Source organism: Lonchura striata, chromosome 1 (assembly GCF_050655825.1).
Source record: "Lonchura striata isolate lonStrDom1 chromosome 1, ASM5065582v1, whole genome shotgun sequence".
NCBI lineage: Eukaryota > Metazoa > Chordata > Aves > Passeriformes > Estrildidae > Lonchura > Lonchura striata.
Genome location: NC_140703.1, coordinates 75853 through 102735, shown reverse-complemented (window position 1 = coordinate 102735; position 26883 = coordinate 75853). Strand labels below are relative to the sequence as shown.

At 52.7% G+C, this 26883-nt stretch overlaps 1 protein-coding gene and 2 long non-coding RNA genes across 20 annotated transcripts in view; all 3 read left to right on the top strand.

The window, feature by feature from the left end:
- The window catches only part of LOC144248686 (uncharacterized), a 117192-nt gene that overhangs the window by 32325 nt on the left and 57984 nt on the right, over nucleotides 1-26883 (top strand). The gene's annotated exons all lie outside the window — the stretch shown is intronic.
- LOC146768533 (uncharacterized) lies at nucleotides 457-1077 on the top strand. 2 transcript variants are annotated; one of them, XR_014950108.1, is made up of 4 exons: nucleotides 457-543; nucleotides 622-663; nucleotides 750-916; nucleotides 1000-1077. It is a non-coding gene; the product is annotated as an uncharacterized LOC146768533 (long non-coding RNA). The 2 variants fall into 2 exon arrangements; XR_014950107.1 differs by having other exon boundaries at nucleotides 463-663.
- LOC146768532 (uncharacterized) lies at nucleotides 2587-3613 on the top strand. Its single transcript, XR_014950106.1, has 3 exons — nucleotides 2587-3199; nucleotides 3286-3452; nucleotides 3536-3613. It is a non-coding gene; the product is annotated as an uncharacterized LOC146768532 (long non-coding RNA).

Below are 26883 nucleotides of genomic sequence, written 5' to 3'. Positions count from 1 at the left end.
CCCCAGATGCCTGAGAGATAACTATAGGGGTCAGGCCCACATTGGGGGTGAAAGTGGGGTGCTGGGAGGGCCTTATGAATGAGCTTTGGGGGCAGGGATGTGCAAGAAGCATCTCCTAAGGCCATCTAAAGGCAAAAAGTGTCTGTTTTGATCACAGTGCTGAGGTGCTCAGGGCAGAGCAGTTGCGGTGTGTGTCCTGTCACTTGTCTCTGGTGCACTGTGTGTTCTTTGGGTCTCTCGGTCCTTTCTTCTCCTCAAAAGCTCTCTCTCCCTTTCCTGTGTCACGGATGTCTGCACGTATTTTTCCTGGAGCTGTTCTGCCCTGCTGCATAGCCTGTAACAACACAAGTCCTGGGGACTTGAAATTGGCAGTGCAGGGTGTAGTTGGGCTCTAGATTGTATGGGGAGATTGGCTTAATATGTTTAGTCGTGTTAAGTTGTCCTGCAGCCGTTTGACACCAGTCCTAACTTTCTTTCAGATGCTGACAGTTCAAATCTGTGGCCAAGGGCCCCAGTCCTGGGTGAGGGTTTTCCCATGAGCAGGTCAGTCATTTTTTGCATTTGCAGGGGATGCTTGAATGGTGTCTTTGTCACAGCGGTGTTCTTTGCCTTTATTTTCAGGAGGTCCAGGCAGATAGCAGCAGTCAAGGCCAAGTGTGCCAGGTGAGCAGTGGGCCAAAGCAGTTGTTTGTGCTCAGGTTTCAGGTTTTGGAGCAATTGTATGTATCTGTTCTTGTTTGTGTGTTTAGGGAATCCACCCAGAGTATGCCAAGCCCCTGTCACCAACAGCTGATGGCCTGGATTTCCTGTGCTTGTGAGCCCTCTGGAAGTATTTTAGGACTCTGAGATGAAGCCTTGAAATTTTGTATTTCACGATGGCATCCAGGGAGCCTTTGGCAATGGCTGAGGAGTTGCGGTGAGTTGCCGAGGTAGGGAGGGGGAGCCAAGGTCCACTCGTGTTTCAGCCATGTCGAATCACTTTGTCTCTTCTTAACCCAGGCAGACCCTGCGATGACGGTGGCAGCCTCCAAGCCTGGCCAAAGTGCGTGGCCTGAGCATTCTTAGGAGAACGGTGAGTAGCAGGATTGCTGGGTTTTGTCCATTGTGCAGCTAAGATCATGCAGTGATGTTTGGTGTTCTCGATTGTAGCTGAGCACGGGACCACAGCCCGGTGACCATAGGACATTCCCCGCAGGCGAGGCAGCCTCCATTGGCACGCGATGTGGATTCTCATCCCCAGATGCCTGAGAGATAAGTTGAGTGCTCAGGCCCACAGTGGGGGTGAAAGCGGGGTGCTCTCATCCCCAGATGGCTGAGAGATAAGTTGAGGGCTCAGGCCCACATTGGGGGTGAAAGTGGGGTGCTGGGAGGGCCTTATGAATAAGCTTTGGGGGCAGGGATGTGCAAGAAGCATCTCCTAAGGCCATCTAAAGGCAAAAAGTGTCTGTTTTGATCACAGTGCTGAGGTGCTCAGGGCAGAGCAGTTGCGGTGTGTGTCCTGTCACTTGTCTCTGGTGCACTGTGTGTTCTTTGGGTCTCTCGGTCCTTTCTTCTCCTCAAAAGCTCTCTCTCCTTGTCCTGTGTCGTGGATGTCTGCACGTATTTTTCCTGGAGCTGTTCTGCCCTGCTGCATAGCCTGTAACAACACAAGTCCTGGGGACTTGAAATTGGCAGTGCAGGGTGTAGTTGGGCTCTAGATTGTATGGGGAGATTGGCTTAATATGTTTAGTCGTGTTAAGTTGTCCTGCAGCCGTTTGACACCAGTCCTAACTTTCTTTCAGATGCTGACAGTTCAAATCTGTGGCCAAGGGCCCCAGTCCTGGGTGAGGGTTTTCCCATGAGCAGGTCAGTCATTTTTTGCATTTGCAGGGGATGCTTGAAGGGTGTCTTTGCCACAGCAGTGTTCTTTGCCTTTATTTTCAGGAGGTCCAGGCAGATAGCAGCAGTCAAGGCCAAGTGTGCCAGGTGAGCAGTGGGCCAAAGCAGTTGTTTGTGCTCAGGTTTCAGGTTTTGGAGCAATTGTATGTATCTGTTCTTGTTTGTGTGTTTAGGGAATCCACCCAGAGTATGCCAAGCCCCTGTCACCAACAGCTGATGGCCTGGATTTCCTGTGCTTGTGGGCTCTCTGGATGTATTTTAGGACTCTGAGATGAAGCCTTGAAATTTTGTATTTCACGATGGCATCCAGGGAGCCTTTGGCAATGGCTGAGGAGTTGCGGTGAGTTGCTGAGGTAGGGAGGGGGAGCCAAGGTCCACTCGTGTTTCAGCAATGCCGAGTCACTTTGTCTCTTCTTAACCCAGGCAGACCCTGCGATGATGGTGGCAGCCTCCGAGCCTGGCCAAAGTGCGTGGCCTGAGCATTCTTAGGAGAACGGTGAGTAGCAGGATTGCTGGGTTTTGTCCATTGTGCAGCTAAGATCATGCAGTGATGTTTGGTGTTCTCGATTGTAGCTGAGCACGGGACCACAGCCCGGTGACCATTGGACATTCCCCGCAGGCGAGGCAGCCTCCATTGGCACGCGATGTGGATTCTCATCCCCAGATGCCTGAGAGATAACTATAGGGGTCAGGCCCACATTGGGGGTGAAAGTGGGGTGCTGGGAGGGCCTTATGAATAAGCTTTGGGGGCAGGGATGTGCAAGAAGCATCTCCTAAGGCCATCTAAAGGCAAAAAGTGTCTGTTTTGATCACAGTGCTGAGGTGCTCAGGGCAGAGCAGTTGCGGTGTGTGTCCTGTCACTTGTCTCTGGTGCACTGTGTGTTCTTTGGGTCTCTCGGTCCTTTCTTCTCCTCAAAAGCTCTCTCTCCCTGTCCTGTGTCGTGGATGTCTGCACGTATTTTTCCTGGAGCTGTTCTGCCCTGCTGCATAGCCTGTAACAACACAAGTCCTGGGGACTTGAAATTGGCAGTGCAGGGTGTAGTTGGGCTCTAGATTGTATGGGGAGATTGGCTTAATATGTTTAGTCGTGTTAAGTTGTCCTGCAGCCGTTTGACACCAGTCCTAACTTTCTTTCAGATGCTGACAGTTCAGATCTGTGGCCAAGGGCCCCAGTCCTGGGTGAGGGTTTTCCCATGAGCAGGTCGGTCATTTTTTGCATTTGCAGGGGATGCTTGAAGGGTGTCTTTGTCACAGCGGTGTTCTTTGCCTTTATTTTCAGGAGGTCCAGGCAGATAGCAGCAGTCAAGGCCAAGTGTGCCAGGTGAGCAGTGGGCCAAAGCAGTTGTTTGTGCTCAGGTTTCAGGTTTTGGAGCAATTGTATGTATCTGTTCTTGTTTGTGTGTTTAGGGAATCCACCCAGAGTATGCCAAGCCCCTGTCACCAACAGCTGATGGCCTGGATTTCCTGTGCTTGTGAGCCCTCTGGATGTATTTTAGGACTCTGAGATGAAGCCTTGAAATTTTGTATTTCACGATGGCATCCAGGGAGCCTTTGGCAATGGCTGAGGAGTTGCGGTGAGTTGCTGAGGTAGGGAGGGGGAGCCAAGGTCCACTCGTGTTTCAGCCATGCCGAGTCACTTTGTCTCTTCTTAACCCAGGCAGACCCTGCGATGATGGTGGCAGCCTCCGAGCCTGGCCAAAGTGCGTGGCCCGAGCATTCTTAGGAGAACGGTGAGTAGCAGGATTGCTGGGTTTTGTCCATTGTGCAGCTAAGATCATGCAGTGATGTTTGGTGTTCTCGATTGTAGCTGAGCGCGGGACCACAGCCCGGTGACCATTGGACATTCCCCGCAGGTGAGGCAGCCTCCATTGGCACGCGATGTGGATTCTCATCCCCAGATGGCTGAGAGATAAGTATAGGGCTCAGGCCCACAGTGGGGATGAAAGCGGGGTGCTTTCATCCCCAGATGGCTGAGAGATAACTATAGGGGTCAGGCCCACATTGGGGGTGAAAGTGGGGTGCTGGGAGGGCCTTATGAATGAGCTTTGGGGGCAGGGATGTGCAAGAAGCATCTCCTAAGGCCATCTAAAGGCAAAAAGTGTCTGTTTTGATCACAGTGCTGAGGTGCTCAGGGCAGAGCAGTTGCGGTGTGTGTCCTGGCACTTGTCTCTGGTGCACTGTGTGTTCTTTGGGTCTCTCGGTCCTTTCTTCTCCTCAAAAGCTCTCTCTCCCTGTCCTGTGTCGTGGATGTCTGCACGTATTTTTCCTGGAGCTGTTCTGCCCTGCTGCATAGCCTGTAACAACACAAGTCCTGGGGACTTGAAATTGGCAGTGCAGGGTGTAGTTGGGCTCTAGATTGTATGGGGAGATTGCCAGAACATGTTTGGTGATGCTAAGTTGTTCTCCCCCCTGCCAGTCCCTCTGGGACTCCCCCATCCTCCCCATATCTCAATTGGGAGATCTGACCCCTGGGACCCTACAAAACTCTCTCGGTACCCCTAAAAAGATCCCCCAGGGACCTACCTTGATCTTTCTGGGACCCTCTGAATGATCCCCAGTAACCCTAAGGGATCCCTGGTACCCCCCAGTGGTCCCCAGGACACCCTGGGATGCCCTTGGGACCCCTCCCCATATGACCATTGAGAGACCCCCTTGAACACTCCATGCCCCCCTCCCGAAATCCATCTGGATTTCCAACCCCCAGAGTGACATCGCTGGGACCCCTGCATCCCTCCCCACCATCCCCAAGAACCCGCAGAGCCTTCCTGTGGTGTCAGTAAGGGCTACAAGCAGTGACAGAACTGCTTCTACTGCGTCCTGTACCTGCTATGGGAGCACTGGGAGGGACACTGGGAAAATCAGGAGGGAAGTGGGAATGTTGGGTGGCACACTGGGAGGGAACTGGGGCAGCTGAGACGACTTGGGGACACCTGGGAGAGATCTCCTCTGGAAAAGGAGACAAAGGGAGCCGAAGTCATCCCAGTGCCATGGGATATTCCAGACGGAGATCCCGGGGCCACCGAGGACCACGGCAAGAGCAGTCAGGCCATGAGCCGGGGGCAGCTTTGGTGTGGAAGGCATCTGGCATCCCATTTGAAATTTCAGGAGGCCCAGTGGTGTCCACAAGGCCGTGAGCACAAACAGTGCTTCTTTTCCCTGGGAAAGAAAACTCACCAGTCCAGGTTCCTGATGTCAGTTTGTAGGGCTCCCTTGGGTCTATCAGGGCAGCACAAGTTATAAGTTGGGGCAGATGAAGTCTCGGAGATCTCCTTTGATGTTTGTACTTGTTGCTGTCAGGGCCCAGCCCAGGGCCACAGGATCTTGTGCGCAAATTCCAGACTTTTTGAATGGGAAAGAAAACTCACAAATCCAGGTTCCTGATGTCAGTTTGTAGGTCTCCCTTGGCACTGTAGTGGCAGCACAAATTTGAGGTGGGGACAGCTTTGTTCTGGGAGATATTCTTTGATGTTCCTATTTGTTGCAGTCAGCCTCCCACCCTGGGTCAGGGGGTCCTGTGCGCTAATTCCAGCCTTTTTCCCTGGGAAAGAAAACTCACCAGTCCAAGTTCCTGATGTCACTTCGTAGGGATGCCTTGGGTCTATCAGGGCAACACAAGTTTGAGGCCGGGACAGCTTTGTTCTGGGATGCATCCTTTGATGTTTGGCGTTTTTGGAGTGAGGTGACAGCTCAGGGCCTGGGGCACCTGGGCACATTTCCCAGCCTTTTCCCTGAAAAGGAAACTCACCAGTCCAGGTTCCTGATGTCAGTTTGTAGGGCTCCCTTGGGACTCTCAGGGCAGCGCAAGTTTGAGGTGGGGACAGCTTTGTTCTGGGATGCAGCATTCGATGTTTTGATTTTTTGCATTTAGGTGCCCACCCAGGGCCGGGGGCCCCTGGGCTTATTTCCCAGACTTTTCCCTGGAAAGAAAACTCACCAGTCCAGGTTCCTGATGTCAGTTTGTAGGGCTCCTTTGGGACTCTCAGGGCAGCGCAAGTTTGAGGTGGGGGCAGATGAAGTCTCGGAGATATCCTTTGATGTTCTTATGAGTTGCAGTGAGGCGCCTGCCCAAGGCCAGGGGGACCTTTTTTCTAATTCCAGCCCTTTTCCCTGAAAAGGAAACTCATCAGTCCAGGTTCCTGATGTCAGTTTGTAGGGCTCGCTTGGCACTCTCAGGGCAGCACAAGTTACATGTTGGGGCAGATGAAGTCTCGGAGATATCCTTTGATGTTCTTATGTGTTGCAGTCAGGCGCCTGCCCAAGGCCAGGGGGACCTTTGTTCTAATTCCAGCCTTTTTCCCTGGAAAGAAAACTCACCAGTCCAGGTTCCTGATTTCAGTTTGTAGGGCTCCTTTGGGACTCTCAGGGCAGCGCAAGTTTGAGGTGGGGGCAGATGAAGTCTCGGAGATATCCTTTGATGTTCTTATTTTTGCAGTCAGGCGCCCACCCGGGGTCAGGGGACCTGTGCGCCTATTCCAGACTTTTTCCCTGGGAAAGAAAGCTCACCAGTCCAGGTTCCTGATGTCAGTTTGTAGGTCTCCCTTGGGACTCTCAGGGCAGTGCAAGTTTGAGGTGGGGACAGCTTTCTTCTGGGATGCATCCTTCGAAGTTTTGATTTTTTGCATTCAGGTGCCCACCCAGGGCCGGGGGCCCCTGGGCATATTTCCCAGACTTTTCCCTGGAAAGAAAACTCACCAGTCCAGGTTCCTGATGTCAGTTTGTAGGGCTCCCTTGGCACTGTACTGGCAGCACAAGTTAGAGGTGGGGACAGCTTTGTTCTGGGATGCATCCTTTGATGTTTGGAGTTTTTGGAGTGAGGTGCCAGCTCAGGGCCTGGGGCACCTGGGCATATTTCCCAGCCTTTTCCCTGGAAAGAAAACTCACCAGTCGAGGTTCCTGATGTCAGTTTGTAGGTCTCCCTTGGCACTGTACTGGCAGCACAAATTTGAGGTGGGGACAGCTTTGTTCTGGGATGAATCCTTCGATGTTTGTAGTTTCTGCAGTCACGCACTAGCTCAGGGTCAGGGGCCCCTGGGCACATACTTTGGCCATTTTCCCTGGGAAAGAAAACTCACGAGTCCAGGTTCCTGATGTCAGTTTGTAGGTCTCCCTTGGCACTGTAGTGGCAGCACAAATTTTCTGGTGGGGACAGCTTTGTTCTGGGAGATATTCTTTGATGTTCCTATTTGTTGCAGTCAGGTGCCCACCCGGGGTCAGGGGGTCCTGTGCGCTAATTCCAGCCTTTTTGCCTGGGAAAGAAAACTCACCAGTCCAAGTTCCTGATTTCAGTTTGTAGGGCTCCCTTGGGACTCTCAGGGCAGCGCAAGTTTGAGGTGGGGGCAGATGAAGTCTCGGAGATATCCTTTGATGTTCTTATGAGTTGCAGCCAGGCGCCTGCCCAAGGCCAGGGGGACCTTTTCTCTAATTCCAGCCCTTTTCCCTGGAAAGGAAACTCACCAGTCCAGGTTCCTGATGTCAGTTTCTAGGGAACCATTGGAACTGTCACAGCAGCGCAATTTCGAGGCGGGGACAGCTTTGTTCTGGGATGCATCCTTTGATGTTTAGAGTTTTTGGAGTGAGGCGCCAGCTCAGGGCCAGGGGCCCCTGGTCACATTTCCCAGCCTTTTCCCTGAAAAGGAAACTCACCAGTCCAGGTTCCTGATGTCAGTTTGTAGGGCTCCCTTGGGACTCTCAGGGCAGCGCAAGTTTGAGGTGGGGGCAGATGAAGTCTCGGAGATATCCTTTGATGTTCTTATGAGTTGCAGTCAGGCGCCTGCCCAAGGCCAGGGGTACCTTTGTTCTAATTCCAGCCTTTTTCCCTAGAAAGGAAACTCACCAGGCCAGGTTCCTGATGTCAGTTTGTAGGGAACCATTGGAACTGTCACGGCAGCGCAAGTTTGAGGCCGGGACAGCTTTGTTCTGGGATGCATATTTTGATGTTTGGAGTTTTTGGAGTGAGGTGCCAGCTCAGGGTCTGGGGCACCTGGGCACATTTCCCAGCCTTTTCCCTGGAAAGAAAACTCACCAGTCCAGGTTCCTAATGTCAGTTTGTAGGGCTCCCTTGGGACTCTCAGGGCAGCGCAAGTTTGAGGTGGGGACAGCTTTGTTCTGGGATGCAGCCTTCGATGTTTTGATTTTTTGCATTCAGGTGCCCACCCAGGGCCGGGGGCCCCTGGTCTCATTTCCCAGACTTTTCCCTGGAAAGAAAACTCACCAGTCCAGGTTCCTAATGTCAGTTTGTAGGGCTCCTTTGGGACTCTCAGGGCAGCGCAAGTTTGAGGTGGGGGCAGATGAAGTCTCGGAGATATGCTTTGATGTTCTTATGAGTTGCAGTGAGGCGCCTGCCCAAGGCCAGGGGGACCTTTTTTCTAATTCCAGCCCTTTTCCCTGAAAAGGAAACTCACCAGTCCAGGTTCCTGATGTCAATTTGTAGGGCTCGCTTGGCACTGTACTGGCAGCAAAATTTGAGGTGGGGACAGCTTTGTTCTGGGAGATATTCTTTGATGTTCCTATTTGTTGCAGTCAGGTGCCCACTCGGGGTCAGGGGGTCCTGTGCGGTAATTCCAGCCTTTTTGCCTGGGAAAGAAAACTCACCAGTCCAGCTTCCTGATGTCAGTTTGTAGGTCTCCCTTGGCACTGTACTGGCAGCGCAAGTTTGAGGTGGGGACAGCTTTGTTCTGGGATGCATCCTTTGATGTTTGGAGTTTTTGGAGTGAGGCGCCAGCTCAGGGCCAGGGGCACCTGGGCATATTTCCCAGCCTTTTCCCTGGAAAGAAAACTCACCAGTCCAGGTTCCTGATGTCAGTTTGTAGGTCTCCCTTGGCACTGTAGTGGCAGCACAAATTTTCTGGTGGGGACAGCTTTGTTCTGGGAGATATTCTTTGATGTTCCTATTTGTTGCAGTCAGGTGCCCACCCGGGGTCAGGGGGTCCTGTGCGGTAATTCCAGCCTTTTTGCCTGGGAAAGAAAACTCACCAGTCCAAGTTCCTGATTTCAGTTTGTAGGGCTCCCTTGGGACTCTCAGGGCAGCGCAAGTTTGAGGTGGGGGCAGATGAAGTCTCGGAGATATCCTTTGATGTTCTTATGAGTTGCAGCCAGGCGCCTGCCCAAGGCCAGGGGGACCTTTTCTCTAATTCCAGCCCTTTTCCCTGGAAAGGAAACTCACCAGGCCAGGTTCCTGATGTCAGTTTCTAGGGAACCATTGGAACTGTCACGGCAGCACAAGTTCGAGGCGGGGACAGCTTTGTTCTGGGATGCATCCTTCGATGTTTGGAGTTTTTGGAGTGAGGCGCCAGCTCAGGGCCAGGGGCACCTGGGCACATTTCCCAGCCTTTTCCCTGGAAAGAAAACTCACCAGTCCAGGTTCCTAATGTCAGTTTGTAGGGCTCCCTTGGGACTCTCAGGGCAGCACAAGTTGGAGGTGGGGGCGGATGAAGTCTCGGAGATATCCTTTGATGTTCTTATGAGTTGCAGTCAGGCGCCTGCCCAAGGCCAGGGGGACCTTTGCTCTAATTCCAGCCTTTTTCCCTGAAAAGGAAACTCACCAGTCCAGGTTCCTGATGTCAGTTTGTAGGGCTCCCTTGGGACTCTCAGGGCAGCGCAAGTTTGAGGTGGGGACAGCTTTGTTCTGGGATGCAGCCTTCGATGTTTTGATTTTTTGCATTTAGGTGCCCACCCAGGGCCGGGGGCCCCTGGGCTCATTTCCCAGACTTTTCCCTGGAAAGAAAACTCACCAGTCCAGGTTCCTGATGTCAGTTTGTAGGGCTCCCTTGGGACTCTCAGGGCAGCGCAAGTTTGAGGTGGGGGCAGATGAAGTCTCGGAGATATATGTTCTTCTTTTTGTATTCAGGCGCCCACCCTGGGTCAGGGGACCTGTGCACCAATTCCAGCCTTTTTCCCTGGGAACGAAAACTCACCAGTCAAGGATCCTGATGTCAGTTTGTAGGTCTCCCTTTGCACTGTACAAGCAGCACAAGTTTGAGGTGGGGATAACTTCGGTTTGGGGTCCATCCTTAGATATAAGGATTTTTTGCGGTCAGGGTCCAGAACAGGGCTGGGGGCCCCTGGGCACATACTTTGGCCATTTTCCCTGGAAAGAAAACTCAGCAGTCCAGATTCCTGATGTCAGTTTGTAGGGCTCCCTTGGCACTGTACTGGCAGCACAAGTTAGAGGTGGGGACAGCTTTGTTCTGGGATGCATCCTTTGATGTTTGGAGTTTTTGGAGTGAGGTGCCAGCTCAGGGCCTGGGGCACCTGGGCATATTTCCCAGCCTTTTCCCTGGAAAGAAAACTCACCAGTCGAGGTTCCTGATGTCAGTTTGTAGGTCTCCCTTGGCACTGTACTGGCAGTACAAATTTGAGGTGGGGACAGCTTTGTTCTGGGATGAATCCTTCGATGTTTGTAGTTTCTGCAGTCACGCACTAGCTCAGGGTCAGGGGCCCCTGGGCACATACTTTGGCCATTTTCCCTGGGAAAGAAAACTCACCAGTCCAGGTTCCTGATGTCAGTTTGTAGGTCTCCCTTGGCACTGTAGTGGCAGCACAAATTTTCTGGTGGGGACAGCTTTGTTCTGGGAGATATTCTTTGATGTTCCTATTTGTTGCAGTCAGGTGCCCACCCGGGGTCAGGGGGTCCTGTGCGCTAATTCCAGCCTTTTTCCCTGGGAAAGGAAACATAGCAGTCCAGGTTCCTGATGTCAGTTTCTAGGGAACCATTGGGACTGTCAGGGCAGCGCAAGTTTGAGGTGGGGGCAGATGAAGTCTCGGAGATATCCTTTGATGTTCTTATGAGTTGCAGCCAGGCGCCTGCCCAAGGCCAGGGGGACCTTTTCTCTAATTCCAGCCCTTTTCCCTGGAAAGGAAACTCACCAGGCCAGGTTCCTAATGTCAGTTTGTAGGGCTCCCTTGGGACTCTCAGGGCAGCACAAGTTGGAGGTGGGGGCAGATGAAGTCTCGGAGATATCCTTTGATGTTCTTATGAGTTGCAGTCAGGCGCCTGCCCAAGGCCAGGGGGACCTTTGCTCTAATTCCAGCCTTTTTCCCTGAAAAGGAAACTCACCAGTCCAGGTTCCTGATGTCAGTTTGTAGGGCTCCCTTGGGACTCTCAGGGCAGCGCAAGTTTGAGGTGGGGACAGCTTTGTTCTGGGATGCAGCCTTCGATGTTTTGATTTTTTGCATTTAGGTGCCCACCCAGGGCCGGGGGCCCCTGGGCTCATTTCCCAGACTTTTCCCTGGAAAGAAAACTCACCAGTCCAGGTTCCTGATGTCAGTTTGTAGGGCTCCCTTGGGACTCTCAGGGCAGCGCAAGTTTGAGGTGGGGGCAGATGAAGTCTCGGAGATATCCTTTGATGTTCTTATGAGTTGCAGCCAGGCGCCTGCCCAAGGCCAGGGGGACCTTTTCTCTAATTCCAGCCCTTTTCCCTGGAAAGGAAACTCACCAGGCCAGGTTCCTGATGTCAGTTTCTAGGGAACCATTGGAACTGTCACAGCAGCGCAATTTCGAGGCGGGGACAGCTTTGTTCTGGGATGCATCCTTTGATGTTTGGAGTTTTTGGAGTGAGACGCCAGCTCAGGGCCAGGGGCCCCTGGTCACATTTCCCAGCCTTTTCCCTGAAAAGGAAACTCACCAGTCCAGGTTCCTGATGTCAGTTTGTAGGGCTCCCTTGGGACTCTCAGGGCAGCGCAAGTTTGAGGTGGGGGCAGATGAAGTCTCGGAGATATCCTTTGATGTTCTTATGAGTTGCAGTCAGGCGCCTGCCCAAGGCCAGGGGGACCTTTGTTCTAATTCCAGCCTTTTTCCCTGAAAAGGAAACTCACCAGTCCAGGTTCCTGATGTCAGTTTGTAGGGAACCATTGGAACTGTCACGGCAGCGCAAGTTTGAGGCCGGGACAGCTTTGTTCTGGGATGCATCTTTTGATGTTTGGAGTTTTTGGAGTGAGGTGCCAGCTCAGGGTCTGGGGCACCTGGGCACATTTCCCAGCCTTTTCCCTGGAAAGAAAACTCACCAGTCCAGGTTCCTAATGTCAGTTTGTAGGGCTCCCTTGGGACTCTCAGGGCAGCGCAAGTTTGAGGTGGGGACAGCTTTGTTCTGGGATGCAGCCTTCGATGTTTTGATTTTTTGCATTCAGGTGCCCACCCAGGGCCGGGGGCCCCTGGTCTCATTTCCCAGACTTTTCCCTAGAAAGAAAACTCACCAGTCCAGGTTCCTGATGTCAGTTTGTAGGGCTCCTTTGGGACTCTCAGGGCAGCGCAAGTTTGAGGTGGGGGCAGATGAAGTCTCGGAGATATCCTTTGATGTTCTTATGAGTTGCAGTGAGGCGCCTGCCCAAGGCCAGGGGGACCTTTGCTCTAATTCCAGCCCTTTTCCCTGAAAAGGAAACTCACCAGTCCAGGTTCCTGATGTCAGTTTGTAGGGCTCGCTTGGCACTGTACTGGCAGCAAAATTTGAGGTGGGGACAGCTTTGTTCTGGGAGATATTCTTTGATGTTCCTATTTGTTGCAGTCAGGTGCCCACTCGGGGTCAGGGGGTCCTGTGCGGTAATTCCAGCCTTTTTGCCTGGGAAAGAAAACTCACCAGTCCAGCTTCCTGATGTCAGTTTGTAGGGCTCCCTTGGCACTGTACTGGCAGCGCAAGTTTGAGGTGGGGACAGCTTTGTTCTGGGATGCATCCTTTGATGTTTGGAGTTTTTGGAGTGAGGTGCCAGCTCAGGGCCAGGGGCCCCTGAGCACATTTCCCAGCCTTTTCCCTGGAAAGAAAACTCGCGAGTCCAGGTTCCTGATGTCAGTTTGTAGGTCTCCCTTGGCACTGTACTGGCAGCACAAGTTTGAGGTGGGGACAGCTTTGTTCTGGGATGCATCCTTCGATGTTTTGATTTTTTGCATTTAGGTGCCCACCCAGGGCCAGGGGCCCCTGGGCACATTTCCCAGCCTTTTCCCTGGAAAGAAAACTCACCAGTCCAGTTTCCTAATGTCACTTTCTAGGGCTCCCTTGGGACCATCGGGGCAGTGCAAGTTTGAGGTGGGGGCAGATGAAGTCTCGGAGATATATGTTCTTCTTTTTGTATTCAGGCGCCCACCCTGGGTCAGGGGACCTGTGCACCAATTCCAGCCTTTTTCCCTGGGAACGAAAACTCACCAGTCAAGGATCCTGATGTCAGTTTGTAGGTCTCCCTTTGCACTGGACAAGCAGCACAAGTTTGAGGTGGGGATAACTTCGGTTTGGGGTCCATCCTTAGATATAAGGATTTTTTGCGGTCAGGGTCCAGAACAGGGCTGGGGGCCCCTGGGCACATACTTTGGCCATTTTCCCTGGAAAGAAAACTCAGCAGTCCAGATTCCTGATGTCAGTTTGTAGGGCTCCCTTGGCACTGTACTGGCAGCACAAGTTAGAGGTGGGGACAGCTTTGTTCTGGGATGCATCCTTTGATGTTTGGAGTTTTTGGAGTGAGGTGCCAGCTCAGGGCCTGGGGCACCTGGGCATATTTCCCAGCCTTTTCCCTGGAAAGAAAACTCACCAGTCGAGGTTCCTGATGTCAGTTTGTAGCTCTCCCTTGGCACTGTACTGGCAGCACAAATTTGAGGAGGGGACAGCTTTGTTCTGGGATGAATCCTTCGATGTTTGTAGTTTCTGCAGTCACGCACTAGCTCAGGGTCAGGGGCCCCTGGGCACATACTTTGGCCATTTTCCCTGGGAAAGAAAACTCACCAGTCCAGGTTCCTGATGTCAGTTTGTAGGTCTCCCTTGGCACTGTAGTGGCAGCACAAATTTTCTGGTGGGGACAGCTTTGTTCTGGGAGATATTCTTTGATGTTCCTATTTGTTGCAGTCAGGTGCCCACCCGGGGTCAGGGGGTCCTGTGCGCTAATTCCAGCCTTTTTGCCTGGGAAAGAAAACTCACCAGTCCAAGTTCCTGATTTCAGTTTGTAGGGCTCCCTTGGGACTCTCAGGGCAGCGCAAGTTCGAGGTGGGGGCAGATGAAGTCTCGGAGATATCCTTTGATGTTCTTATGAGTTGCAGCCAGGCGCCTGCCCAAGGCCAGGGGGACCTTTTCTCTAATTCCAGCCTTTTTCCCTGGAAAGGAAACTCACCAGGCCAGGTTCCTAATGTCAGTTTGTAGGGCTCCCTTGGGACTCTCAGGGCAGCACAAGTTGGAGGTGGGGGCAGATGAAGTCTCGGAGATATCCTTTGATGTTCTTATGAGTTGCAGTCAGGCGCCTGCCCAAGGCCAGGGGGACCTTTGCTCTAATTCCAGCCTTTTTCCCTGAAAAGGAAACTCACCAGTCCAGGTTCCTGATGTCAGTTTGTAGGGCTCCCTTGGGACTCTCAGGGCAGCGCAAGTTTGAGGTGGGGGCAGATGAAGTCTCGGAGATATACTTTGATGTTCTTACTTTTGTAGTCAGGCGCCCACCTGGGGTCATGGGACCTGTGCGCCAATTCCAGACTTTTTCCCTGGGTAAGAAACCTCACCATTCCAGCTTCCTGATGTCAGTTTGTAGGGCTCCCTTGGGACTCTCAGGGCAGCGCAAGTTTGAGGTGGGGGCAGATGAAGTCTCGGAGATATCCTTTGATGTTCTTATGAGTTGCAGTCAGGCGCCTGCCCAAGGCCAGGGGGACCTTTGTTCTAATTCCAGCCTTTTTCCCTAGAAAGGAAACTCACCAGGCCAGGTTCCTGATGTCAGTTTGTAGGGAACCATTGGAACTGTCACGGCAGCGCAAGTTTGAGGCCGGGACAGCTTTGTTCTGGGATGCATCTTTTGATGTTTGGAGTTTTTGGAGTGAGGTGCCAGCTCAGGGTCTGGGGCACCTGGGCACATTTCCCAGCCTTTTCCCTGGAAAGAAAACTCACCAGTCCAGGTTCCTAATGTCAGTTTGTAGGGCTCCCTTGGGACTCTCAGGGCAGCGCAAGTTTGAGGTGGGGACAGCTTTGTTCTGGGATGCAGCCTTCGATGTTTTGATTTTTTGCATTCAGGTGCCCACCCAGGGCCGGGGGCCCCTGGTCTCATTTCCCAGACTTTTCCCTGGAAAGAAAACTCACCAGTCCAGGTTCCTGATGTCAGTTTGTAGGGCTCCTTTGGGACTCTCAGGGCAGCGCAAGTTTGAGGTGGGGGCAGATGAAGTCTCGGAGATATCCTTTGATGTTCTTATGAGTTGCAGTGAGGCGCCTGCCCAAGGCCAGGGGGACCTTTGCTCTAATTCCAGCCGTTTTCCCTGAAAAGGAAACTCACCAGTCCAGGTTCCTGATGTCAGTTTGTAGGGCTCGCTTGGCACTGTACTGGCAGCAAAATTTGAGGTGGGGACAGCTTTGTTCTGGGAGATATTCTTTGATGTTCCTATTTGTTGCAGTCAGGTGCCCACTCGGGGTCAGGGGGTCCTGTGCGGTAATTCCAGCCTTTTTGCCTGGGAAAGAAAACTCACCAGTCCAGCTTCCTGATGTCAGTTTGTAGGTCTCCCTTGGCACTGTACTGGCAGCGCAAGTTTGAGGTGGGGACAGCTTTGTTCTGGGATGCATCCTTTGATGTTTGGAGTTTTTGGAGTGAGGTGCCAGCTCAGGGCCAGGGGCCCCTGAGCACATTTCCCAGCCTTTTCCCTGGAAAGAAAACTCGCGAGTCCAGGTTCCTGATGTCAGTTTGTAGGTCTCCCTTGGCACTGTACTGGCAGCACAAGTTTGAGGTGGGGACAGCTTTGTTCTGGGATGCATCCTTCGATGTTTTGATTTTTTGCATTTAGGTGCCCACCCAGGGCCAGGGGCCCCTGGGCACATTTCCCAGCCTTTTCCCTGGAAAGAAAACTCACCAGTCCAGTTTCCTAATGTCACTTTCTAGGGCTCCCTTGGGACCATCGGGGCAGTGCAAGTTTGAGGTGGGGGCAGATGAAGTCTCGGAGATATATGTTCTTCTTTTTGTATTCAGGCGCCCACCCTGGGTCAGGGGACCTGTGCACCAATTCCAGCCTTTTTCCCTGGGAACGAAAACTCACCAGTCAAGGATCCTGATGTCAGTTTGTAGGTCTCCCTTTGCACTGGACAAGCAGCACAAGTTTGAGGTGGGGATAACTTCGGTTTGGGGTCCATCCTTAGATATAAGGATTTTTTGCGGTCAGGGTCCAGAACAGGGCTGGGGGCCCCTGGGCACATACTTTGGCCATTTTCCCTGGAAAGAAAACTCAGCAGTCCAGATTCCTGATGTCAGTTTGTAGGGCTCCCTTGGCACTGTACTGGCAGCACAAGTTAGAGGTGGGGACAGCTTTGTTCTGGGATGCATCCTTTGATGTTTGGAGTTTTTGGAGTGAGGTGCCAGCTCAGGGCCTGGGGCACCTGGGCATATTTCCCAGCGTTTTCCCGGGAAAGAAAACTCACCAGTCGAGGTTCCTGATGTCAGTTTGTAGGTCTCCCTTGGCACTGTACTGGCAGCACAAATTTGAGGTGGGGACAGCTTTGTTCTGGGATGAATCCTTCGATGTTTGTAGTTTCTGCAGTCACGCACTAGCTCAGGGTCAGGGGCCCCTGGGCACATACTTTGGCCATTTTCCCTGGGAAAGAAAACTCACGAGTCCAGGTTCCTGATGTCAGTTTGTAGGTCTCCCTTGGCACTGTAGTGGCAGCACAAATTTTCTGGTGGGGACAGCTTTGTTCTGGGAGATATTCTTTGATGTTCCTATTTGTTGCAGTCAGGTGCCCACCCGAGGTCAGGGGGTCCTGTGCGCTAATTCCAGCCTTTTTGCCTGGGAAAGAAAACTCACCAGTCCAAGTTCCTGATGTCAGTCTGTAGGGCTCCCTTGGGACTCTCAGGGCAGCGCAAGTTTGAGGTGGGGGCAGATGAAGTCTCGGAGATATCCCTTGATGTTCTTATGAGTTGCAGCCAGGCGCCTGCCCAAGGCCAGGGGGACCTTTTCTCTAATTCCAGCCCTTTTCCCTGGAAAGGAAACTCACCAGGCCAGGTTCCTGATGTCAGTTTCTAGGGAACCATTGGAACTGTCACGGCAGCACAAGTTCGAGGCGGGGACAGCTTTGTTCTGGGATGCATCTTTCGAAGTTTTGATTTTTTGCATTCAGGCGCCCACCCAGGACCGGGGGCCCCTGGGCACATTTCCCAGACTTTTCCCTGGAAAGAAAACTCACCAGTCCAGGATCCTGATGTCAGTTTGTAGGGCTCCCTTGGCACTGTACTGGCAACACAAGTTGGAGGTGGGGACAGCTTTGTTCTGGGATGCATCCTTTGATGTTTGGAGTTTTTGGAGTGAGGCGCCAGCTCAGGGCCTGGGGCACCTCGGCACATTTCCCAGACTTTTCCCTGGAAAGAAAACTCACCAGTCCAGGTTCCTGATGTCAGTTTGTAGGGCTCCCTTGGGACTCTCAGGGCAGCGCAAGTTTGAGGTGGGGGTAGATGAAGTCTCGGATATATACTTTTATGTTCTTACTTTTGCAGTCAGGCGCCCACCCGGGGTCAGGGGACCTGTGCGCCAATTCCAGACTTTTTCCCTGGGAAAGAAACCTCACCAGTCCAGCTTCCTGATGTCAGTTTGTAGGTCTCCCTTGGCACTGTACTGGCAACAGAAGTTAGAGGTGGGGACAGCTTTGTTCTGGGATGCATCCTTTGATGTTTGGAGTTTTTGGAGTGAGGCGCCAGCTCAGGGCCTGGGGCACCTCAGCACATTTCCCAGCCTTTTCCCTGGAAAGAAAACTCACCAGTCCAGGGTCCTAATGTCACTTTCTAGGGCTCCCTTGGGACCATCAGGGCCGTGCAAGTTTGTGGTGGGGGCAGATGAAGTCTCGGAGATATATGTTCTTATTTTTGCAGTCAGGCGCCCACCCGGGGTCAGGGGACCTGTGCGCCTATTCCAGACTTTTTCCGTGGGAAAGAAAGCTCACCAGTCCAGGTTCCTGATGTCAGTTTGTAGGTCTGCCTTGGCACTGTAGTGGCAGCACAAATTTTCTGGTGGGGACAGCTTTGTTCTGGGAGATATTCTTTGATGTTCCTATTTGTTGCAGTCAGCCTCCCACCCAGGGTCAGGGGGTCCTGTGCGCTAATTCCAGCCTTTTTGCCTGGGAAAGAAAACTCACCAGTCCAAGTTCCTGATGTCAGTCTGTAGGGCTCCCTTGGGACTGTCAGGGCAGCGCAAGTTTGAGGTGGGGGCAGATGAAGTCTCGGAGATATCCTTTGATGTTCTTATGAGTTGCAGCCAGGCGCCTGCCCAAGGCCAGGGGGACCTTTGCTCTAATTCCAGCCCTTTTCCTTGAAAAGGAAACTCACCAGTCCAGGTTCCTGATGTCAGTTTGTAGGTCTCCCTTGGGACTCTCAGGGCAGTGCAAGTTTGAGGTGGGGACAGCTTTGTTCTGGGATGCATCCTTCGAAGTTTTGATTTTTTGCATTCAGGTGCCCACCCAGGGCCGGGGGCCCCTGGGCACATTTCCCAGACTTTTCCCTGGAAAGAAAACTCACCAGTCGAGGTTCCTGATGTCAGTTTGTAGGTCTCCCTTGGCACTGTACTGGCAGCACAAATTTGAGGAGGGGACAGCTTTGTTCTGGGATGAATCCTTCGATGTTTGTAGTTTCTGCAGTCACGCACTAGCTCAGGGTCAGGGGCCCCTGGGCACATACTTTGGCAATTTTCCCTGGGAAAGAAAACTCACCAGTCCAGGTTCCTGATGTCAGTTTGTAGGTCTCCCTTGGCACTGTAGTGGCAGCACAAATTTTCTGGTGGGGACAGCTTTGTTCTGGGAGATATTCTTTGATGTTCCTATTTGTTGCAGTCAGCCTCCCACCCGGGGTCAGGGGGTCCTGTGCGCTAATTCCAGCCTTTTTGCCTGGGAAAGAAAACTCACCAGTCCAAGTTCCTGATGTCAGTTTGTAGGGCTCCCTTGGGACTCTCAGGGCAGCGCAAGTTTGAGGTGGGGGCAGATGAAGTCTCGGAGATATCCTTTGATGTTCTTATGAGTTGCAGCCAGGCGCCTGCCCAAGGCCAGGGGGACCTTTGCTCTAATTCCAGCCCTTTTCCCTGGAAAGGAAACTCACCAGGCCAGGTTCCTGATGTCAGTTTCTAGGGAACCATTGGAACTGTCACGGCAGCACAAGTTCGAGGCGGGGACAGGTTTGTTCTGGGATGCATCCTTCGATGTTTGGAGTTTTTGGAGTGAGGCGCCAGCTCAGGGCCAGGGGCACCTGGGCACATTTCCCAGCCTTTTCCCTGGAAAGAAAACTCACCAGTCCAGGTTCCTGATGTCAGTTTGTAGGGCTCCTTTGGGACTCTCAGGGCAGCGCAAGTTTGAGGTGGGGGCAGATGAAGTCTCGGAGATATCCTTTGATGTTCTTATTTTTGCAGTCAGGCGCCCACCCGGGGTCAGGGGACCTGAGCGCCAATTCCAGACTTTTTCCCTGGGAAAGAAAACTCACCAGTCCAGGTTCCTGATGTCAGTTTGTAGGTCTCCCTTGGCACTGTAGTGGCAGCACAAATTTTCTGGTGGGGACAGCTTTGTTCTGGGAGATATTCTTTGATGTTCCTATTTGTTGCAGTCAGGTGCCCACCCGGGGTCAGGGGGTCCTGTGCGCTAATTCCAGCCTTTTTGCCTGGGAAAGAAAACTCACCAGTCCAAGTTCCTGATTTCAGTTTGTAGGGCTCCCTTGGGACTCTCAGGGCAGCGCAAGTTTGAGGTGGGGGCAGATGAAGTCTCGGAGATATCCTTTGATGTTCTTATGAGTTGCAGCCAGGCGCCTGCCCAAGGCCAGGGGGACCTTTGCTCTAATTCCAGCCCTTTTCCCTGGAAAGGAAACTCACCAGTCCAGGTTCCTGATGTCAGTTTGTAGGTCTCCCTTGGGACTCTCAGGGCAGTGCAAGTTTGAGGTGGGGACAGCTTTGTTCTGGGATGCAGCCTTCGGAGTTTTGATTTTTTGCATTCAGGTGCCCACCCAGGGCCGGGGGCCCCTGGGCACATTTCCCAGACTTTTCCCTGGAAAGAAAACTCACCAGTCGAGGTTCCTGATGTCAGTTTGTAGGTCTCCCTTGGCACTGTACTGGCAGCACAAATTTGAGGTGGGGACAGCTTTGTTCTGGGATGAATCCTTCAATGTTTGTAGTTTCTGCAGTCACGCACTAGCTCAGGGCCAGGGGCCCTGGGCACATACTTTGGCCATTTTCCCTGGGAAAGAAAGCTCACCAGTCCAGGTTCCTGATGTCAGTTTGTAGGTCTGCCTTGGCACTGTAGTGGCAGCACAAATTTTCTGGTGGGGACAGCTTTGTTCTGGGAGATATTCTTTGATGTTCCTATTTCTTGCAGTCAGCCTCCCACCCGGGGTCAGGGGGTCCTGTGCGCTAATTCCAGCCTTTTTGCCTGGGAAAGAAAACTCACCAGTCCAAGTTCCTGATGTCAGTCTGTAGGGCTCCCTTGGGACTCTCAGGGCAGCGCAAGTTTGAGGTGGGGGCAGATGAAGTCTCGGAGATATCCTTTGATGTTCTTATGAGTTGCAGCCAGGCGCCTGCCCAAGGCCAGGGGGACCTTTTCTCTAATTCCAGCCCTTTTCCCTGGAAAGGAAACTCACCAGGCCAGGTTCCTGATGTCAGTTTCTAGGGAACCATTGGAACTGTCACGGCAGCACAAGTTAAAGGTGGGGACAGCTTTGTTCTGGGATGCATCCTTCGATGTTTGGAGTTTTTGGAGTGATGCGCCAGCTCAGGGCCAGGGGCACCTGGGCACATTTCCCAGCCTTTTCCCTGGAAAGAAAACTCACCAGTCCAGGTTCCTAATGTCAGTTTGTAGGGCTCCCTTGGGACTCTCAGGGCAGCGCAAGTTTGAGGTGGGGGCAGATGAAGTCTCGGAGATATCCTTTGATGTTCTTATGAGTTGCAGTCAGGCGCCTGCCCAAGGCCAGGGGGACCTTTGCTCTAATTCCAGCCTTTTTCCCTGAAAAGGAAACTCACCAGTCCAGGTTCCTGATGTCAGTTTGTAGGGCTCCCTTGGGACTCTCAGGGCAGCGCAAGTTTGAGGTGGGGACAGCTGTGTTCTGGGATGCATCCTTTGATGTTTGGAGTTTTTGGAGTGAAGCGCCAGCTCAGGGCCTGGGGCACCTGGGCACATTTCCCAGACCTTTTCCCTGGAAAGAAAACTCACCAGTCCAGGTTCCTAATGTCAGTTTGTAGGGCTCCTTTGGGACTCTCAGGGCAGCGCAAGTTTGAGGTGGGGGCAGATGAAGTCTCAGAGATATCCTTTGATGTTCTTATTTTTGCAGTCAGGCGCCCACCCGGGGTCAGGGGACCTGTGCACCAATTCCAGACTTTTTCCCTGGGAAAGAAAGCTCACCAGTCCGGGTTCCTGATGTCAGTTTGTAGGTCTGCCTTGGCACTGTAGTGGCAGCACAAATTTTCTGGTGGGGACAGCTTTGTTCTGGGAGATATTCTTTGATGTTCCTATTTCTTGCAGTCAGCCTCCCACCCGGGGTCAGGGGGTCCTGTGCGCTAATTCCAGCCTTTTTGCCTGGGAAAGAAAACTCACCAGTCCAAGTTCCTGATTTCAGTTTGTAGGGCTCCCTTGGGACTCTCAGGGCAGCGCAAGTTTGAGGTGGGGGCAGATGAAGTCTCGGAGATATCCTTTGATGTTCTTATGAGTTGCAGCCAGGCGCCTGCCCAAGGCCAGGGGGACCTTTTCTCTAATTCCAGCCCTTTTCCCTGGAAAGGAAACTCACCAGGCCAGGTTCCTGATGTCAGTTTCTAGGGAACCATTGGAACTGTCACAGCAGCGCAATTTCGAGGCGGGGACAGCTTTGTTCTGGGATGCATCCTTCGATGTTTGGAGTTTTTGGAGTGAGGCGCCAGCTCAGGGCCAGGGGCACCTGGGCACATTTCCCAGCCTTTTCCCTGGAAAGAAAACTCACCAGTCCAGGTTCCTAATGTCAGTTTGTAGGGCTCCCTTGGGACTCTCAGGGCAGCGCAAGTTTGAGGTGGGGGCAGATGAAGTCTCGGAGATATCCTTTGATGTTCTTATGAGTTGCAGTCAGGCGCCTGCCCAAGGCCAGGGGGACCTTTGCTCTAATTCCAGCCTTTTTCCCTGGAAAGGAAACTCACCAGTCCAGGTTCCTGATGTCAGTTTGTAGGGCTCCCTTGGGACTCTCAGGGCAGCGCAAGTTTGAGGTGGGGACAGCTTTGTTCTGGGAGATATTGTTTGATGTTCCTATTTCTTGCAGTCAGCCTCCCACCCGGGATCAGGGGGTCCTGTGCGCTAATTCCAGCCTTTTTGCCTGGGAAAGAAAACTCACCAGTCCAAGTTCCTGATGTCAGTCTGTAGGGCTCCCTTGGGACTCTCAGGGCAGCGCAAGTTTGAGGTGGGGGCAGATGAAGTCTCGGAGATATCCTTTGATGTTCTTATGAGTTGCAGCCAGGCGCCTGCCCAAGGCCAGGGGGACCTTTGCTCTAATTCCAGCCCTTTTCTCTGAAAAGGAAACTCACCAGTCCAGGTTCCTAATGTCAGTTTGTAGGTCTCCCTTGGGACTCTCAGGGCAGCGCAAGTTTGACGTGGGGACAGCTTTGTTCTGGGATGCATCCTTCGAAGTTTTGATTTTTTGCATTCAGGTGCCCACCCAGGGCCGGGGGCCCCTGGGCACATTTCCCAGACTTTTCCCTGGAAAGAAAACTCACCAGTCCAGGTTCCTAATGTCAGTTTGTAGGGCTCCCTTGGCACTGTACTGGCAACACAAGTTAGAGGTGGGGACAGCTTTGTTCTGGGATGCATCCTTTGATGTTTGGAGTTTTTGGAGTGAGGCGCCAGCTCAGGGCCTGGGGCACCTCGGCACATTTCCCAGACTTTTCCCTGGAAAGAAAACTCACCAGTCCAGGTTCCTGATGTCAGTTTGTAGGGCTCCTTTGGGACTCTCAGGGCAGCGCAAATTTGAGGTGGGGGTAGATGAAGTCTCGGATATATACTTTGATGTTCTTACTTTTGCAGTCAGTCGCACACCCGGGGTCAGGGGACCTGTGCGCCAATTCGAGACTTTTTCCCTGGGAAAGAAACCTCACCAGTCCAGCTTCCTGATGTCAGTTTGTACGTCTCCCTTGGCACTGTACTGGCAACACAAGTTAGAGGTGGGGACAGCTTTGTTCTGGGATGCATCCTTCGATGTTTGGAGTTTTTGGAGTGAGGCGCCAGCTCAGGGCCTGGGGCACCTGGGCACATTTCCCAGCCTTTTCCCTGGAAAGAAAACTCACCAGTCCAGGTTCCTAATGTCACTTTCAAGGGCTCCCTTGGGACCATCAGGGCAGTGCAAGTTTGAGGTGGGGGCAGATGAAGTCTCGGAGATATATGTTCTTCTTTTTTTATTCAGGCGCCCACCCTCAGTCAGGGGACCTGTGCACCAATTCCAGCCTTTTTCCCTGGGAAAGAAAACTCACGAGTCCAGGTTCCTGATGTCAGTTTGTAGGTCTCCCTTGGCACTGTAGTGGCAGCACAAATTTTCTGGTGGGGACAGCTTTGTTCTGGGAGATATTCTTTGATGTTCCTATTTGTTGCAGTCAGGTGCCCACCCGGGGTCAGGGGGTCCTGTGCGCTAATTCCAGCCTTTTTGCCTGGGAAAGAAAACTCACCAGTCCAAGTTCCTGATTTCAGTTTGTAGGGCTCCCTTGGGACTCTCAGGGCAGCGCAAGTTTGAGGTGGGGGCAGATGAAGTCTCGGAGATATCCTTTGATGTTCTTATGAGTTGCAGCCAGGCGCCTGCCCAAGGCCAGGGGGACCTTTGCTCTAATTCCAGCCTTTTTCCCTGGAAAGGAAACTCACCAGTCCAGGTTCCTGATGTCAGTTTGAAGGGCTCCCTTGGGACTCTCAGGGCAGCGCAAGTTTGAGGTGGGGACAGCTGTGTTCTGGGATGCATCCTTTGATGTTTGGAGTTTTTGGAGTGAGGCGCCAGCTCAGGGCCTGGGGCACCTGGGCACATTTCCCAGACTTTTCCCTGGAAAGAAAACTCACCAGTCCAGGTTCCTGATGTCAGTTTGTAGTGCTCCCTTGGGACTCTCAGGGCAGTGCAAGTTTGAGGTGGGGGCAGACGAAGTCTCGGAGATATGCTTTGATATTCTTAAGAGTTGCAGTCAGGCGCCTGCCCAAGGCCTGGGGGACCTTTGCTCTAATTCCAGCCCTTTTCCCTGAAAAGGAAACTCATCAGTGCAGGTTCCTGATGTCAGTTTGTAGGGCTCGCTTGGCACTCTCAGGGCAGCACAAGTTACATGTTGGGGCAGATGAAGTCTCGGAGATATCCTTTGATGTTCTTATGTGTTGCAGTCAGGCGCCTGCCCAAGGCCAGGGGGACCTTTGTTCTAATTCCAGCCTTTTTCCCTGGAAAGAAAACTCACCAGTCCAGGTTCCTGATGTCAGTTTGTAGGGCTCCTTTGGGACTCTCAGGGCAGCGCAAGTTTGTGGTGGGGGCAGATGAAGTCTCGGAGATATCCTTTGATGTTCTTATGTGTTGCAGTCAGGCGCCCACCCGGGGTCAGGGGACCTGTGCGCCAATTCCAGACTTTTTCCCTGGGAAAGAAAGCTCACCAGTCCAGGTTCCTGATGTCAGTTTGTAGGTCTGCTTTGGCACTGTAGTGGCAGCACAAATTTTCTGGTGGGGACAGCTTTGTTCTGGGAGATATTCTTTGATGTTCCTATTTCTTGCAGTCAGGTGCCCACCCGGGGTCAGGGGGTCCTGTGCGCTAATTCCAGCCTTTTTGCCTGGGAAAGAAAACTCACCAGTCCAAGTTCCTGATGTCAGTTTGTAGGGCTCCCTTGGGACTCTCAGGGCAGCGCAAGTTTGAGGTGGGGGCAGATGAAGTCTCGGAGATATCCTTTGATGTTCTTATGAGTTGCAGCCAGGCGCCTGCCCAAGGCCAGGGGGACCTTTGCTCTAATTCCAGCCCTTTTCCCTGAAAAGGAAACTCACCAGGCCAGGTTCCTGATGTCAGTTTGTAGGTCTCCCTTGGGACTCTCAGGGCAGTGCAAGTTTGAGGTGGGGACAGCTTTGTTCTGGGATGCATCCTTCGATGTTTTGATTTTTTGCATTCAGGTGCCCACCCAGGGCCGGGGGCCCCTGGGCACATTTCCCAGACTTTTCCCTGGAAAGAAAACTCACCAGTCCAGGTTCCTGATGTCAGTTTCTAGGGAACCATTGGAACTGTCACGGCAGCACAAGTTCGAGGCGGGGACAGCTTTGTTCTGGGATGCATCCTTCGATGTTTGGAGTTTTTGGAGTGAGGCACCAGCTCAGGGCCAGGGGCACCTGGGCACATTTCCCAGCCTTTTCCCTGGAAAGAAAACTCACCAGTCCAGGTTCCTGATGTCAGTTTGTAGGGCTCCCTTGGGACTCTCAGGGCAGCGCAAGTTTGAGGTGGGGGCAGATGAAGTCTCGGAGATATCCTTTGATGTTCTTATGAGTTGCAGTCAGGCGCCTGCCCAAGGCCAGGGGGACCTTTGCTCTAATTCCAGCCCTTTTCTCTGAAAAGGAAACTCACCAGTCCAGGTTCCTAATGTCAGTTTGTAGGTCTCCCTTGGGACTCTCAGGGCAGCGCAAGTTTGAGGTGGGGACAGCTTTGTTCTGGGATGCATCCTTCGAAGTTTTGATTTTTTGCATTCAGGTGCCCACCCAGGGCCAAGGGCCCCTGGGCACATTTCCCAGACTTTTCCCTGGAAAGAAAACTCACCAGTCCAGGTTCCTAATGTCAGTTTGTAGGGCTCCCTTGGCACTGTACTGGCAACACAAGTTAGAGGTGGGGACAGCTTTGTTCTGGGATGCATCCTTTGATGTTTGGAGTTTTTGGAGTGAGGCGCCAGCTCAGGGCCTGGGGCACCTCGGCACATTTCCCAGCCTTTTCCCTGGAAAGAAAACTCACAAGTCCAGGTTCCTAATGTCACTTTCAAGGGCTCCCTTGGGACCATCAGGGCAGTGCAAGTTTGAGGTGGGGGCAGATGAAGTCTCGGAGATATATGTTCTTCTTTTTTTATTCAGGCGACCACCCTCAGTCAGGGGACCTGTGCACCAATTCCAGCCTTTTTCCCTGGGAAAGAAAACTCACGAGTCCAGGTTCCTGATGTCAGTTTGTAGGTCTCCCTTGGCACTGTAGTGGCAGCACAAATTTTCTGGTGGGGACAGCTTTGTTCTGGGAGATATTCTTTGATGTTCCTATTTGTTGCAGTCAGGTGCCCACCCGGGGTCAGGGGGTCCTGTGCGCTAATTCCAGCCTTTTTGCCTGGGAAAGAAAACTCACCAGTCCAAGTTCCTGATTTCAGTTTGTAGGGCTCCCTTGGGACTCTCAGGGCAGCGCAAGTTTGAGGTGGGGGCAGATGAAGTCTCGGAGATATCCTTTGATGTTCTTATGAGTTGCAGCCAGGCGCCTGCCCAAGGCCAGGGGGACCTTTGCTCTAATTCCAGCCTTTTTCCCTGGAAAGGAAACTCACCAGTCCAGGTTCCTGATGTCAGTTTGTAGGGCTCCCTTGGGACTCTCAGGGCAGCGCAAGTTTGAGGTGGGGACAGCTGTGTTCTGGGATGCATCCTTTGATGTTTGGAGTTTTTGGAGTGAGGCGCCATCTCAGGGCCTGGGGCACCTGGGCACATTTCCCAGACTTTTCCCTGGAAAGAAAACTCACCAGTCCAGGTTCCTGATGTCAGTTTGTAGGGCTCCCTTGGGACTCTCAGGGCAGTGCAAGTTTGAGGTGGGGGCAGACGAAGTCTCGGAGATATGCTTTGATATTCTTAAGAGTTGCAGTCAGGCGCCTGCCCAAGGCCTGGGGGACCTTTGCTCTAATTCCAGCCCTTTTCCCTGAAAAGGAAACTCATCAGTGCAGGTTCCTGATGTCAGTTTGTAGGGCTCGCTTGGCACTCTCAGGGCAGCACAAGTTACATGTTGGGGCAGATGAAGTCTCGGAGATATCCTTTGATGTTCTTATGTGTTGCAGTCAGGCGTCTGCCCAAGGCCAGGGGGACCTTTGTTCTAATTCCAGCCTTTTTCCCTGGAAAGAAAACTCACCAGTCCAGGTTCCTGATGTCAGTTTGTAGGGCTCC